The sequence below is a fragment of the Cryptomeria japonica genome, chromosome 4 (genome assembly GCF_030272615.1).
Source record: "Cryptomeria japonica chromosome 4, Sugi_1.0, whole genome shotgun sequence".
NCBI lineage: Eukaryota > Viridiplantae > Streptophyta > Pinopsida > Cupressales > Cupressaceae > Cryptomeria > Cryptomeria japonica.
This window is the reverse complement of record NC_081408.1, coordinates 455,641,278-455,658,823: the sequence shown is the minus strand read 5'-3', so window position 1 is coordinate 455,658,823 and position 17,546 is coordinate 455,641,278. Positions and strand designations below refer to the sequence as shown.

Below are 17,546 nucleotides of genomic sequence, written 5' to 3'. Positions count from 1 at the left end.
GGCTCATACCATCCACAAAGAACGAGAGAACAAATCTAAATCAAATACACTATGAATATCGTAACGATTTTCAGATCAAATCTTATGACACTTATGGCCAATGAATCCTCAATTTTCACATAATACAAAGTATCGCAATGTCACTATTTTCCATATTGCCCAAATGCCCAATTGCCTAGTAAATCATGATACAAATCAAATTTGATCCCAAATATGAAATTCCAAATACATTATCGATTATCCCACATCATAATATCAAGAGAAAACATTCAAAATTCACTTTTTGTTTTTACACAAAAAAACGCCCAAAAACTAGTCATAAACCATAACCTCCATTAGAGGTCCTTCAAAAAGCTTCAAAAATCTAAAATTTAATCAATACCCATTGGTTTAAATATGAACATCCCAAATCCATAATAAAATTTCACTTTCATGCATTTAAACTAATTTTGGCAACATAACATTACCTAGGGCATCATTTTGGATTTTCAATCAATAGAAATTATAGAATGGATAAAACCATTTAATCCAAATGATTGAAATGTTTAAAATCATATTGTTAAATCAAAGAAACAAATTTTAATCGAAAAGAATGAGAAACTAGGGAGAAATCAAAATTTTCCTACCTCAACTTGAGCAAAATTACAAAATTGAAGAATATTTCACAAATCCAATCATAACTCGAATCCTTCGGACAAAAAGAAGAATTCATGAAGACAAATCCATTAAGATTCCACCCACAAAAATCTTCCCAATAAATCTCTCCCAACTAAAATCCCAAAATTTAAATGTAGGAGAATTTGGAGATCAAAAGTGTGGGGGACAACGGTCACAATGCTTTTGCTAAGCCCATGAGTAGCCATTCTATGCCCATTTTGCAGTTTAACTGTTTGCATAACACAAAAAGTTCTCAATCATATGATAGCGTGGTTTTGGAGCCAGATTAGGTGCATTCGTAAAAAAGAAATAAGTGTGAAAATAACTTATGATTCCTCATTATAAAACTCACTTTTGAAATGAATTATAAAAAGAATAAGTTAAATTATAATTTAAATCTCTCAAATAAACCTGAAAAGCCAACTTATGCAATTACCAACATTTTGCATACTCATAAGGCATATAAACAATCAAATCAATTAGAATAAAATAGTATCTATAAATTCCCAACAAGCCCTAATTATCAAATCATATCATTGCCTTCAATTAAAATACATACAAGGCATCTATAAGCATTTAATTATTGAATCACCACAAATATCATTATAACACATTAGTATATAAAAATACAACAATAAATTGAAAATAAACCAAAATGCTCAAACACTCTTTACAAGCCGACTACACATGACAACTAGGTTTTTTGAACACTACCAACTATAGTAGTTAGGGCTCAAATCATAAAAAAAGAAGAAATTGTCCTTATCAAGGAACGACGAGTTTTGGATCGAGGATATTTGGCTAATGTGCTATCTCATATTAACCATAATGGGAAATGGGCATGCTCAGACATGTGGAGCCAAGTGGAGTTGGTGCCCTATACCTACATCACTCAAACACATTACAGGTACTTGTGCATATTCATCATAGTTGAAGCACATATATATACAAATATGATATCCCCCAATCAAGGTCAACACAATAACATGGTTAGTATGTAATCCATCATTGTAAACATAATAAACATCATAATATAATCACACCAACTAAATCTAACATGTATACTATCAATTGCAACAATAAGCATTTTATATCTTTAACTAAATAAAATGACATAAAATATCACTTGCTACATTTTAATGACTGATCAAATTCACATTTCATTCTAATATTCATATCAACATCTCAATATGACAATCATGAACCACAACATCAATCTAACTCAATAACCATTTAGTATTGAAAAAGCATATTTATTTCAAGTTAGACCAATACACCAACATCAATAGGTCCAACTCAAGACAAGAGTAGATGAACATCACATCACTCTTAGAAACATAATTCAGCCATATCACATACATTCTCACACCCAAACACATGAGGGTAAGCATACATCTCAATGCAACAACACCATCATGATCATCAAGAAGCAATCCAATACATCACTAGGCCATATGAGAACATAATACATGTAAAAATTAAAAAAATAGAACAAAATCCCAATAGAAACATGCAACAATAAGCATCCAGAAACAAGGTCGTAGCATCACAAAATATTGAAATCACTAGAATGCCAAAAGGGGTACAATCATAGGCACAAGGCTGAATCCACAACAAGAAATATGCAATGCAAAAGAGCAAATGGGAGAGACATTACACATTTACATCTCCAAGTCTCTTCACATGGTTAGGGATAGGCCTTAGAATCAATTGCTTGACTATGAGGGTCTCCCTTTCAGATGTAGATGATGCTTTACCATTAATCATCTAGCTACCGATTGTCCTCTCTCTTGGTGCAAGTGTTTGGCTACTTGGTGTAAGAATGCTAATGAAGATCACTTGACAACTCATTCCCTTGAATCTCTAGTAGATGGCTCTTATGAAGATGATGAGTCTTATCAAGAGAATGACTCTTTAGATTTTGGTGTGGCTCTAACATGTGATACTCCTTTTTCTGATTCAAAACCCATATTATAACATCTTGCTCCAATATATTAACTTGCTTTACCTTTGGTTTTAGATCAAACTTATATTATTCATGTGGTTGGAGGTCATTATTTGTCTTTTCCTTGATGAACTATTGCTCCTTCTTCACACTTTAGACTCTTTGAAGGGGACTCCCCTTTTAGTTCCCCCTATACCAAGGACTTGGAGGATAATCTCTTGAATTGTTGTTAAAATAAATTAGAAAATTCTTCCGAGATCTTTCTCCCAAACTTATACCAGAGTGAAGGGTGTGAGGACAATTAGAGTAAGGTCTATAATTGTCTTAAGTGGGACCTTGAGGGTCCTAACTTTATCTTTTGATAGTAGTTTTTTATAGCTTAGCTACAATTGCTTCACACTCTTCATTATCTTGTTGTGTGATTTGGTTTGTCCTACTAGTCACAATACACATTTCATGTCTTTTGGCTATTTTTTGTACAAGGGTTAAGGCCCTTTCAATCTCATTTATCAATATTAAAAATAATTGTCATTGCCATTATAACATTATAAATAATGTTCAAATTATCAGAATACAAAAAGTCTTGTATTTTTATGAATGCTTCAAGCTATTATATGATTAGTGTAATTGATTATGATCAATATAACTGATTCTGCAACAACAAAAAATGAACCCAATGGCAACATTGTATGTGGCGAAGTTTCTAACCTTCCAAATAAGTACAATGATATCATCTTGAGATCCATTTAATGAGGAAACTAGATTTATTGTAGCTCTAATAGATAGATTCTTGTTAATTTGGATAAAACCTAATCACAGTAATTTACAATGTCTTCTCTCCTAGTAACAATGATTCTACAAGAGCCATATTAGATATATAAGTGAAGCTAAATTAAAAAGAAATGGAAAAAAAACATGTATTATAATTGTTATTGTAGTCACATAAATTTGTCCATCTAATTAAATGAATATTTACTATTTATTTGATTAATAAACCCACTAGCCAACAGTTAATTAAATTAACATTTAATTAATTCATCCTCAAACATTCTCCTAATAATTAAATAAATTATCCAATTTATTTAAATTAATTCATTAAACCAAATTCACAATCAATTAAATGAATAAATCCTATTTATTTAATTTAATCATCTTTCCTCTTTTAAATAAATAATTAAAACATTTATTTAAATCATTAAATCCCCCCACTTGCATTCTCCTACAAATACAAAATGTAACCACAATTGAAATAAATTAATTTTATTTTAATTTAAATCCTAATTTTCCTCACCCACCAAACCCACTTGCAATCCTAAATCTCCTTTTAGACCCTTCTAACCACTTTCTAATCATTCCTAATTAGCCTAATCCATCCCCTAATTATTGTCACATTCCTAAGCAACTTGGAGTCACTTCTCAAAGCCTTCAAAGTCTTTGAAAAGCATTTAATGTTTTATGTGTTCAACAAGCTAACCTCTAAAGTCTTCCAAACCACTAATGGCTCTTACATAACCATTTATGGTTAAATCCACTTGCCCCCATAGTTAAAGACTTTCCCTCTAACACAACCCTCATTTAACCCATGGGTCTCTTCAAGTATTTATTGCTTTGACCATAGTTATCGTCACTAACTTTTGCATAAGAGTTTATCCATTGGATAAAGACATTATTTATTGGATATTGGCTTTATTCATTCAACTCAACATTAACTTTACCTCCCAAGTTAACCCTTAAGTCATGTCAAACATTTAATGCTTATTCCTTCCCTTCTCAACCCATCTCTTGTTGACATTTGTCATCTTGGGATTGGGTTGAAAGTCCTCACATAGATCATAAACCCATCAATCCTGGCCCTTGTTGAGATTACTCAATCTCAACCATCCATTGCTCCATTTTACCTATAAATATAACTAATTTCTTCATAATCCAGATCCTGAAAACTTATATGCATCTAACTTATAGTGAATTTTAGAGAGCATTTAGCACAATCATCTCACAATGTTATTTTGGGCTAAAATAAATCTTAGTTAATTACATAATGTATCATATTTAGTTTGTTTTACACTTGCATTTGCATAGTTTAAAGCATTTACAATCTTGAACCTCCATAAGACATCCAGAATAGTGCAAAAAGCTACTGAGAGCTACACTCATTTGGGAACTTGGAGAGGAGAGGAACAATGGAGGAGCCACTATGAATGTTTTGGTCAGCATTTGGAGGAGTTTAATATACCTCTTTTGTCTTTGCATGCTTTCCATTTCTTATTTAGTATCTCTCTTGATATGCTTGCTTAGGATAGTATTTGATTTGTGATTGCTAACACTAACGTTTGAATTTGTTTATTGTGTTTTTGTGTTTGCATAACTCTCCTAACCATCCTTTTTGTAGAACATCATTTAATGAACCTGACGTAAATCCAACACGCAACCTTCTGATATCTTTTCTTTTGAAAACTACTAACTTTTGCATGTTTTAATTGACACATTGGTCGCGCTTTAGCACCTTCGTTCACGCTTTAGCGCCTTCGAAAGTGGGTACTTTAGTGCTATTGTTCCTAATAATAGCGCTATTATCTCTCAACTGGCGCTATTATCCGTCTTTTAGCGCCATTGACCATTAAATAGTGTTATCGTATCTATTTTTAGCACTTTCAGCTCTCTATTTGACAGAATTAATTCTATCTAACAGAGTTCTTTTAGCGCTTTTGTCTATTTTTTTAGCGTGTTTGCATTTCTTTTGGCGCTTTTGATTGTTATTTAGCGCTTTCGTGTTAAATAACGCTTCTGTTTTCACATAGAGTAGCGCTATTGTAATAGAGTTGTAAAAAAGACTTTTTGTAACCGAAAAATCAAGATTTAAGATTGTAGAAGCCCACCATAATCATTTTTTTTTGAACTGTTTATCTCCTTGTGTAGGTTTTTAAATTAGATTAGGAAGTAGATTTACTTTTTTTAACTAACTTTTTCAAAGTTGGCTTAAAAATGAATTCACTTTTTATTTTAGTTTAAAATCAACTTCACATTTCCATTTGGGCTCTTAAAAAGAATCACATATTTTGTTTGGGCTCATAAAAATAATCTCATTTGTCAAGGTAAAAAGAACCACAATTTCAAAGCCCAACAAAACTTCTTTTTTTTGCAAGATAGGAGCAAAATCTTTATTTTTGGTTCTTAAAATCAACAACACAAATTTCATTTCTTGCATCAACTTACAGAAATCACAATCCACACTTCATTTTTGGCAAGCTTAAAAAGAGCAAGCCATTTTTTTCCTTCAAGTTCAAAAGCAATTTTACTTCAAAGCAAAAACGTGTTCTCAATTCAGTTGACCAGGATTTCAAATTCTTAAACTACAAAACATTTTGTCTTTGAAGTTAAAAAGAACACCATGGTTGTTGGAGCAACATCTCCAAATAGTTAGATCACATTGCAATGAAAATCAGTTAAAAAGAACAAGTGTTTTCAGTGATTGACATGCTTGTGCAAAGTTTGTTGAGTGGTCCTACTTCTAACACACTATCATCTCCTTTGGCTTTCGTGGTCCTAGGTGCAAGAGAAAAGTGTTAGTAACACTCAAAATTTTATCTTTTTAAGAGAGGCCTGCCAAGAGACACATCACTCTTGGGAATGACCTCGTGCAGTAAATCCTTCAAGCCGCTATAAAAATCAGGTGTGAGCGAAAGTTGTAGCCTTGGGTATAGCTATTCCTACAGTGTAACTTGCCGAAAGGACAAATGAGCCCCACCACAAGTTACATGGCTCTTAAGTGAGTCACCACAAAATGAACTTATGTCCAAAAACATCGAACATTACTAGACACCTTTTTATATAGAAACCCACCCATTCTATTGGTTGAGGATATTTGTGATAAATTCAGTGCAAGAGCATAGATGGTTTTGCTCCCAAGATACTCACCATACATATTTCCTTGAGTAGAAACACAACTTTTTGAAAGGATACTTGTAGCTTGATGAAAGTGGTGACTCCCCCATCATAGGGATCATCTATTTGTTATGCTCACGCAAGACTTAGTATATCACATCCTTACCTGCCACGACGGGATTCATAAGGTATGTAGTACCATAGTTGAAGAAATGTCAAGATGTGGGCTGAAATTATCGCAACTGGCCATTTGACCTTAGGGATAAAGTGTGTTTGAAGTGTCTTTGTTTTGTGTCAGACCAGTGATAAATTGAGCCGACTTTAGGCTTTTGGAAAAACATACACAAGAACATTTGGAAACTTGGGTCAAAAAGTTCGAAGATTGGGTTGATTTAGACCCACACTTATTTGTGCATTTTGAGGCAACATTATTGTGTTTGTGTGCTTGCTCTGTTTTCTTGTCAAAGAAAATCAAAACCAATTCAAAAACAAGTATTCATCCAACACAAAAGTTTCAAAACCAACATTTGACAAACATAAAAAACAAAGTGCAAACAAGATATCAAACTATATGACTATCCTTCACATTTTGAGAAAGAGGAATCTTCATCAACATATCAATTTGAAGAAAAGACCATTAAGCTCAAAGGCTTTCATCAAAAGAAGGAGATTTTTCTATCTCAATAGACAAATTTTTGTCTCACACAGAGCCTTCTTGCGTCATATGCGTCTATATCTTCAAGGAAAATCCAACGAGTTTGATCAATAATCTTTGAACAACAAAGCTTTTACTCAATATAGAGCTTTGAGTTATCATAAAAACAAAGGAGGCAAAATCAATCCTGCCTTCTTTCTAGACATCTGCATAGCATATAACATAGCTCGGGAAGAACCACCAACCTGTGAGAGAGAAGAGGAAGAATTTGTTCTATATGTAACACAAAGTTTTTATTGAAGTTAACATTCCATCCATCCTCACATTCATACATCATCAATCCATTCCAACTCTCGAAACATAAAAAGGTCTTGTCCTAAGTTCTTTTTTAGATATTGCTTGAATCAAAACAAACACATCACTTTTTAGAGTGTCTCTACATCTAGGATAAACTCATCCTAAGAGGCATTTCTATGCGGGTTAAAACTAGTCTATGAGTGCATCCTCTCATTACTAGGTAGCTTGGTCTATAACACATCTCAAACTTTGCTATACCTTATCATCTCAAAACATTGTCAACAAACACAACAAGCAATTCATAGGACTTTGGTAACATCAACCTTTAGTGTTAGAGATCCATATTCTAAACACTTCACCAAACATTTATCTCTCATTCCATCACCAACTCATAATCATTTTCACCAAACTTCAAGAACAACTTAAAAAAAAAATGGCTCAAACCAGATCAAGGACTAGACAACTAGAGATCGAAGAAGAAGAGGAGGAAAATCTCAATGAATTCCAAGAAGCCCTTGGAGGAAATGCAAATGATGAAAATCCTAGTACTCCCACTCCTGAAGCAATAGAAAGGGCACAACACGACCCTCTCTTTAATCGACTTTTCGATGAAATTCTCAAAAACAACGCTGATGCTCATTTTTTAAGACTTTCTCAAGAGGGAGCCAAACTACCCTTTGATTTTGATATTGCACAATTACAGCAAGCATCAGAACACCATAGTCGTAACAAGGGTGGAAGAGGTCGAGATAACTTCAGATATGACCTTAAATCAAGGAAATCCCCCACCTCCTCCTCCTCCTAATGAAATTGACATGTTGATGCAACCAGTCGAGAATATAGCCCAACAACTCCACAGTGGTGTGAAAACTACCCAGTTTTCACTTAATGATATTTGTCTCTATCCCTTTGATAGGAATTTACATATGCCACCTTTTCCATGAGGGTTTCAACACCTAAGTTCAAAAAATATCAGGGAAAAGGAGACCCTCGAGATCATGTCAGGAAATTTTACTTAGCTTGCCTAGAAGTGGCATATGAAGACACATATCTAATGTGCCTCTTTCCTCAGAGTTTGGGAGGGACAACCACACAATGGTTTTCCCAACTAATAGGCGGCATTAGGACATTCGAAGAACTGGTCCAAAAGTTCCTCGCACATTATTCACACAACATAGAATGCGATGTCACCATGATATATCTGTGTAACACCAAGCAAAAACCAGGGGAGCTATTTTCAGCTTTCCTGCAACGGTGGAGACAACTATCTAGTAGATGTTCTCTTCATGTACCTGAACGAGAGCTACTGGAAATATTTATTTCCAACTTGAACGATGAAATGGAATTCCACCTAGACTTGAAGGGCACATAATCCTTTGCTGACATGATCACCCAAGGGTTAAAATGTGAACGGGCCCTCATTAAAAAGGGGCTTATCAAGATATACAATGAACCAAAAGATGGCCCTCGCTCGTGCTTCAATAGTGATAAACCCAGCTTCTAGAATAAAAACGAAAACATCGTCAATGAAGGGGTTTTGGATGCAAGGACTATAAAGAGTGCACAACCTGTGGTCCGATTTGCGGGGCAAAACCCCCCTCCTAAAGACAACATGGTTGCTCCTCCGCAAAATCAAGAATGCAATGCACCGCAAGAGGAACCGAGACAATGCCAACAAAATTATAAGCCAAAACGTACATACACTCCCTTAGGGGAACCTATTGAAACAGTGTTACGTCAATTGGTCTCTTCAAATCTGCTGACCTTACCAAAGACATCTAATTACAAACCTTAGGTCAAGCCTCCATGGTGGAGAGATAATGAACATTGCAAATTCCATCAAGGGAAAGGGCATAAAACAAGTAATTGTCATAAATTGAAAGATCTTGTTCAGGATCTTATTGACCGAGGAGAGATTGAAATTGAAGGACATGACCCAAAAACCTCAAATAATGATCATCTCATGTTTAAGAATCCGCTTCCATCACAAGATCAAAGGGGTCCTTCCACTTTAGGGCGAAACACAGATACCAATGATTATATGCAAGCCGCCTATAATTACACTGTGAATCACCTATATGATGCCAATGAACAAATTACAACTATTACCATCAAAGATCCAAACCATACCTGCAATGTTGTTATGCGATGTAGCAAGATCACCATTAAAGAATCTCCACAAGGCACAACATCCATCCCAAAGCAGTATAACCTTGTGGAACAATTAGATAAGACGCCCGCACTTATATCCATCTTAGATATTTTGCACCTATCACCGTCTCATAAAACAATCTTGGATCAAGCTCTTCGAGAGGTGTTAGTCTCTACCAATCTAAATACAGATCAATTTCAAGCTATCGTTGGTAATCTGAGGTCATCACCATGTCTCACTTTCTCTGAAAGCGACAATACATCCTTCCAACAACCCCATAATGCCTCACTCCATATTGAAGGATTTATCAACCAACACAGGATCAAGCGAGTCTTGATTGATAATGGAGCAGGCCTGAATATATGTACATTACAGTTGGTCACAACATTGGGATATGCAGTTGAATCAGTGGACCCCCGCAAAAAGATAACCATAAAAGCCTATGATGATGCAGAGCGTTCTTGAAAAGGAGCAGTTGTGTTACCAAACCGAGTGGGCCCAATGGTGAAGCACATCATATGTCAAGTTTTGGACCTTCCTCTGCCGTATAATTTGTTGTTAGGAAGACCTTGGATACATGTCATGCAAGCCGTTCCATCCACCTATCACTAGTGTATCAAGTTCCCTCATAACGGTGTAGAAATTATAATCCTTGGTGATGCAAATCCATTTGCATATTGTAACAATATCAACCATCAGCCAAAGGTTACCGTTCCCAACAACAGAGAAGCTATTCCATCCACATCATATGTAAGTCCAACCTCTCTTTCCAGTTCAAACACCACTATACCAGAGCAAGAGAAGCTACAAATGAAAATGGAAGAGGAAGGTCCCGGGGAATACAATCTAAGCCAACTCTTTTGTGTTGGACAACTACCCACTTCCCCTAGAACTCATGGTAAGCCTCAAAGGTTACTTTAAGCACCACTAGTCAAGCCAACATGCACTTTGGCACCTTTTATCCTTGGAAAGAGACAAGAAGAGGAGACCATAGATGAGGACTTAGCAGAATGGATCTATAAAGATCCTATCACCACATAAATCTCACAAGCTAAGCTTCCCACAAATCAATATTGCAAAGGCCTTACCATTATGGAAAGAATGGGCTATGATGGTCAGAGTGCTTTGGAACCTTGCAAGCAAGGAGGACATGAGCCGTTACAACCTGAATTAAAGCCTAAAGATAACACTGGATTAGGCTTTCAAAAGGAGACTCTTCCTAAGCTTGGATTCAAAGGGAAACCCAACAAACCTCTATATCAACCTAATACTCTAAAGAGGCCACCCTTGATTATATCAGCAACACCAAGAACCACACCAACTGCCCCAATGACGCTGAGAATCCCATCAATACCATCCATAGTACCAATCATACCGCCCATCAAACCAACAACCCCGTCAGCAGCAGCAACCACATCAACAACATCATTAGCAGTATCAGAACCCCCAGCAGTATCGACAACACTGATAATTCCATCAGAAACAACAGATTCAACAACACTGATACTCCCAGTATCAGATTCACTGATCCCAATAATCCTCCCCGCATCACCAACCATTCCATCTCCAAAGGTACATCACCCGATTACACCTGCAGTGTTCAACTCAAAAGATATCCCGGTTTAGTATAGTAATTGGATACTGGAAAGCGACTCAGAGACCGACTCACATGAGTGGGAATTTGATTCAGTACATCTCAATACTTCAGATGAGGAAAACACATCTCCCCCTCCACCTCACAAAGAAATCCTTGTTTACGGAGAAGCACATATTAAAACCTCTTGGGTTCCTGAATTGAAAACACCTTCCACAAACCCTACGTCACATCCCGCGCTTGATTAAGATAAGGAGAGTACCATCAACAACCTTCACCACAATATCTTAACCCTCACTGACACATCTTATGAACTTAACCTCATTGATGAGGTAATGCCCATTATCCATCCTGAACTCATCGAATGGAACCAACCACATCCCCCATGCCTTGACCAATTCCAAAACAATGAGGCGATCATTGACTTTTTGGAACTATGAGATAATATACCAAGCGGGGATCACAAATTTGGATTCGCCATCGAACTTAATAGCACAACATACTTTGGGGTGGATGCCAAACCTTTCAGCTCCAAAAATATTACAATAAAACATGGATCTTCTAGTGAAAACCACACTGTGTCACTGTTTGATCCCAAAAAAGTAAAAAGAAAGAGTGTATCCAATGGTGAAAACCTCTCTGAGGCACCTGAGGATGAAAGGTTTGACATCCTCCCCTCTAGTACAAATCAGGAATGATCAACGATCCTTATTGAGGAAACAAAAGAATTCAATGTGGGGACCCCTGAGACTCCTCACCACATACATCTGGCATCCATCTGACATCTCTTTTAACTTCAGAGGAACAACCTAAGTTTGTAGAATTCTTCCAGAAGCGTCAGATCAACTTTGCATGGTCATATGCCGACATGCCTGGTCTCAATCTTGATTTGGTCATGCATCACCTCATCGTGGCCGAAGGAGCTAAGCCTACCAAACAGAAGCTTCGCAAGATGCACCCCCAGATTGCGGTACTAGTCAAAGCAGAACTTAAGAAACTCTAGATGTTGGTTTCATCCGACCAATCGATTATGTAAATTGCATCTCCAACATTGTACCTGTCGGCAAACCGAATGGGGGCATTCGTATCTGTACAGATTTTCGAGATTTGAACAAGGCATGTCCTAAGGATGACTTTCCCCTACCAAACATTGACATAATTGTGGACCTAACAACAAGAAATGCCATGCTATCTCTTATGGATGGCTTTTTAGGTTACAACCAGATAAAGATCGCTCCAGAGGATCAACATAAGACTGCCTTCACATGTCCATGGGGAACATACTGTTGGAACGTAATGCCTTTTGGTCTAAGGAATGCAAGGGTGACCAATCAAAAAGCAATGACCACCATCTTTCATGATATGATGCATACCATAATGGAGGATTATGTCGATGACTTATTGGCAAAATCATTAACAAGAGAAGGTCATCTGGAAATATTAGATAAAATTTGACAAACAAGAACAATATAATGTTCGACTCAACCTGAAGAAATGTGTCTTTGAAGTAACCTTAGGGAAGCTTCTAGGATACATTGTCTCAAGCAAGGGTATTGAGGTCGACCCAACAAAGGTTATAACAATCATAAACATGCCACCTCCAAGGAACATCAGTCAACTAAGGACACTACAAGGGCGACTACAATCCATCTGAAGATTCATTGCACAACTGGTAGATAAGTGTCACCCCTTTAGACACCTGTTACACAAAAACATCCGCTTTCAATGGGATGCCAGATGCCAGCAAGCATTCCGGATGCTTAAGGACTATCTCATGAATACACCGTTGTTGATCCCACTAGATCCAAGTAGACCTCTATTGCTCTATATTTTAGCTACTAATACAACATTAGGAGTATTGCTGGCTCAACACAATGCAAAAGGGAAAGAGTGTGTTGTATACTATATCTCTCGCACACTAGTCAGCTATGAACTCAATTACACACCTATTGAGCGAACTTGCCTAGCTGGTATTCTTGGCAGCCACTAAACTGAGGCACTACCTATTAACACATAAAGTACAACTCATTGCAAAGATCGATCCACTAAAATACTTACTCAACAAAGCAACATTAACAGGCCGCTTGGCCAAATGGGTGATGATTCTGAGTGAGTTTGACATTGAGTATGTGGACCGTAAGGCTATTAAGGGTCAAGTTATTGTAGATCAGTTGGCCGATGCACCCCTCACAGGTAATCATCCTCTTGTTTCCAATTTTCCAGATGAAGAGATATTCATGATCACAACAGCACAACCATAGAAACTATACTTTGATGGTTCATATACTAGGCATGGCTCGGGGACAAGCATTCTGTTTATCACACTTCAAGGTGACAACATCCCGAAGTCTTATAGGCTAACTTTTCCATGTACAAACAACATAGCAGAATATGAGGCCTTGATCACAGGACTCAGACTAGCCATACAATGGAAATTGAAAGAGCTACAGATATATGGCGACTCCCAATTGGTCATCTGACAAGTCATAGATGAATATCAGACCAAGGATGATAAACTCATGCCGTACAAGCAAATGGTGGGTAGTTTAAAGGCATCATTTACGACTATCACCTTTGAGCAGATACTTAGAGATCAGAATCGAGCTGCTGACGCCATGGCTACCATTGCATCTCTCCTAGATCTTCCACATAATCCAACACGCTATGAGTCCTTGGTAGAACAACTTTCGATTCCCGCTTATGATACCCCTGAATCTGAGATGATATGTTGCCTTGTCGGTTCTGAATCCCCATGGTACGGTGAGTTCTACACCTACCTACGTGATCACACACTTCCTTCTAACCAATCGAATAACCAACGTAAAACCTTCATTCGCCAAACCGCTTGATATACCATCATTGTTGAAACCCTATATCAATCAGGATTCCCGCTTATGATATCCCCGAATCCGAGATGATATGTCGCCTTGTCGGTTCCAAATCCCCATGGTACGGTGAGTTCTACACCTACCTATGTGATCACACACTTCCTCCTAACCAATCAAATAACCAATGTAAAACCTTCATTCGCCAAACCGCTCGATATAACATCATTGCTAAAACCTTATACCAATCAGGATGTCCGTGAGCTCTATGAGAAGTTTCACATCCAACACCGCTTTTCCACTCCCTATTACCCACAAGGAAATAGTCAGGCCGAAACATCGAACAAGAACGAATTGAGAATCCTCAAAAAAATAGTCAATGATGCTGGTCACGATTGACACGTTCAATTAAATCCAGCACTATGGATTTATCGAACTAGCATTCAAACCCCTATAGGCGCAAGTCCCTACTCACTGGTCTATGGCACAGAAGCCATCCTTCATATTGAGGTTGAGATACCATCTCTACGGGTTTCTTTGCATAATTTGATAGATGATGAAGCATAGCGAGTTTCACGTCTTCAAGACTTGGAACTACTTGATGAAAGGCGACAAGCTGCATACAACCACCTCAAAGCCTATCAGCAGTGCATGAGCAAAAGCTATAATCATTGGGTTAAACCTCGTACATTTGAGGTAGGTGATCTTGTTCTTAGAGAAAATCCTCGTAATCAACCAAACTGAGAACATTAGGGAAAGTTTGAATCAAACTAGCTGGGTCCATATGTTATCACTGTTGTATTTGGGTCTGGGGCATACCAGTTGGCTACTTCAGAAGGGGAACCGCTAGCAGATCCGATCAACAACATGCACCTCAAACGGTTTCATACATAAAGCTGTACAGAACATCAAGCTCCAATACATACCAGAAAAACACCAAAAATATTCAGATAAATGTCCTGAAGAAAATACAAAAAAATCAAAATAGTAAAGAAAACTCATGCATCCAAACGGTGAACAACCACTCCGGTGGCACCTTGGGTAAGTGCGATGGTGAAAACTTGGCAAATAGGCACCACTCGTAAAGGCTATGGCTCCATTGTCTTTCAGACTTGTTGCGATCACATTCATTACATCCAATCATCCATCAATCAAACCATGGTTTGTTATTGATCTGCAATCAAGGATAGTACTTCATGCGTCTTGCATCTCGCTTTTTCATAGTCATGTCTAAACTGGGGGCAATGCTCTTATAATATTGATGGAAGTGGCTTCTACATTACTTATGATTCATTAAGTTTTTCATTCAAAACTGACTTACAAAATTCAAAAACATTAAAAAACACTCGCAAAATACCAAAAAAATTAAAAAACAACTCACAAACTCCAAAAACATCAAAAATCAATCAAAAACATGGCAACGCATTGTACATACACATCGAAACAGACACCACGCAAACATTTTGAGCTACTCAACACGATGATCACTTATAAAATCAACCAAACAATCAACACAAGTACACACAATTGTCTTAACAAGGATGCATCCTTATTTACCAAAACAAAGACATGATAACATTTTCTTTGACAAGAAAATTCTGTTTAAGCTATCAAGTACTTGGTCGGTTTGTTAGTTATTTATTCATTTATATCAGATTCCTACACTACTCCGGGATATCCACAAGTGATTAGAGTAGTCAGGATGGTTCCTAAGTATCATTTTGTTTGTTGTATGTGAATTATTCCAATGAAGTTCTGGGGCATGTACTAATGATGTCTACGTGGGAAGTTCACTAAGCTACGTGATCATATGCAAAATCTAGTCATGGATCACTATGGCTTGTTGACTACAACGTATACCTCGACCATATGAGCATGAACCATTATGGAGGGTCCATATTCTTTATCTATACTGTTTGCTTATAGGTACAATGCTCCAAACTTGGTTCCTACTACCTCATCCAAGATTGATGCTACCATGCTCAATGATGAAAAATAAAGCACTATGGATCGTCATTTCATCTCATCTGTTTATATTGCATTTTGTTGCATATCACCCATCCATTTGCTCATTCATTATTCACATTTATAGTTTTATATGCAAGTGGAAACAAGTATAAATATGAAAAATTATTTAAAAATGAATTGGTCTTGGATACAATCATGACGAAGTTCTCTGATACATCATCAGTGCATCATACAATTTCTCACCAACTTGCATTCATCTATCATGAACGCATGGCATTATCATTCCATTGCATTTAAATGCATCTAGTTCATTATCTTTAACTTGCATATAGGTTCATTACATCCATCTTATATATTCATTTAGTCGCATTCATTATCATTTACTTACATTAGCATCCTTACATCATTTCATCGTTGCAAATAAAGGCATTTAGATTCATTTGTATAAATTTCCCATCATTTCATTTACTGCCATTATTATCCATTAACGTACGTTCATTTAGTCATCTAGGTACAGTTAGATGTCTTTTAAATCATTCAAAATCACTAATCATCCAGTATATTCTTATACTCATTCATTTCATTCTCATCTTAAAAAGTTTCATCTGGATTCATTAAGATGCATTCATTATTCTTTTTAATTGCATTAAGGTGTAGTTATTCATTATCCCTTAGTTGCATTTATTTGCATTATCATTTCACTTAGTCATGTTTTAAGTCATTTAGAATCATAACATAAACATTTGTCTCAACATGTGTTTATTCATTTTACAAGTGCATTCATTTAAGATCATCACATAAACATTTGAATCACAATTTGTTTATCCATTTTGCATTCATTTTTAACCATCTATAAACATTTACATAAATCATATCAAACACAAGATGCATCTCATCATTTCATCAACATAAACATAAAGTACTATCTATCTCATAGTCAACATCATTCATTCATCATTATGCATACATCATCATCAACAACACATCATATATGTATTAACCTGTATCCACAGGTTAGCATCATATTCATAAACATGCATATGGACATCATCAAATCATCATCACATGCATCTAGACAGCATAAAATCATCATCACATGCATATAGAAATCATCTCATCAACATATACATCTAGCAAGTAAAAACATCTATCTAAGCATAAATCAAATCATCATCCTGCATAAAACCCATACATATCATCAACATGCATATCATCACAAAATATGCGATCTCCTCATATATCACATCATATATCATCTCGCAAAAACATACATGTATTAGAGTACAGTGATGTAAAAAATATCGGCTACCAAGAGCCATCCAAGTCACAGTCCAAAATGACAATGTAATAAAATACATAAATCTCTCTCAAATGGCACTATGTCTAGATGTTGCACCCCTTGCACCACCCGCATTATCTCACCATGGAGGACCCATCACACCACCACTGCCTTGCATCCTCTGAGACCTCTCTGATCTCATCCGACGCATCTGTGAATAGCTCAGTGCCTATTGACTGGATGGCACCGCTTGCTCATATAAACCCCGCCAATACTCTATCTCTGCTTGAGC

At 36.5% G+C, this 17,546-nt stretch overlaps 1 protein-coding gene across 1 annotated transcript in view; it reads right to left on the bottom strand.

The window, feature by feature from the left end:
• Positions 1-834: 834 nt before the first annotated feature.
• LOC131077377 (pentatricopeptide repeat-containing protein At5g02860) overlaps positions 835-17,546 on the bottom strand; it is a 163,676-nt gene continuing 146,964 nt past the window's right edge. Inside the window, exon 3 of the transcript XR_009113580.2 lies at positions 835-886. The gene's annotated coding sequence lies outside the window, so the exon portion shown is untranslated. The remainder of the gene's footprint in view (positions 887-17,546) is intronic.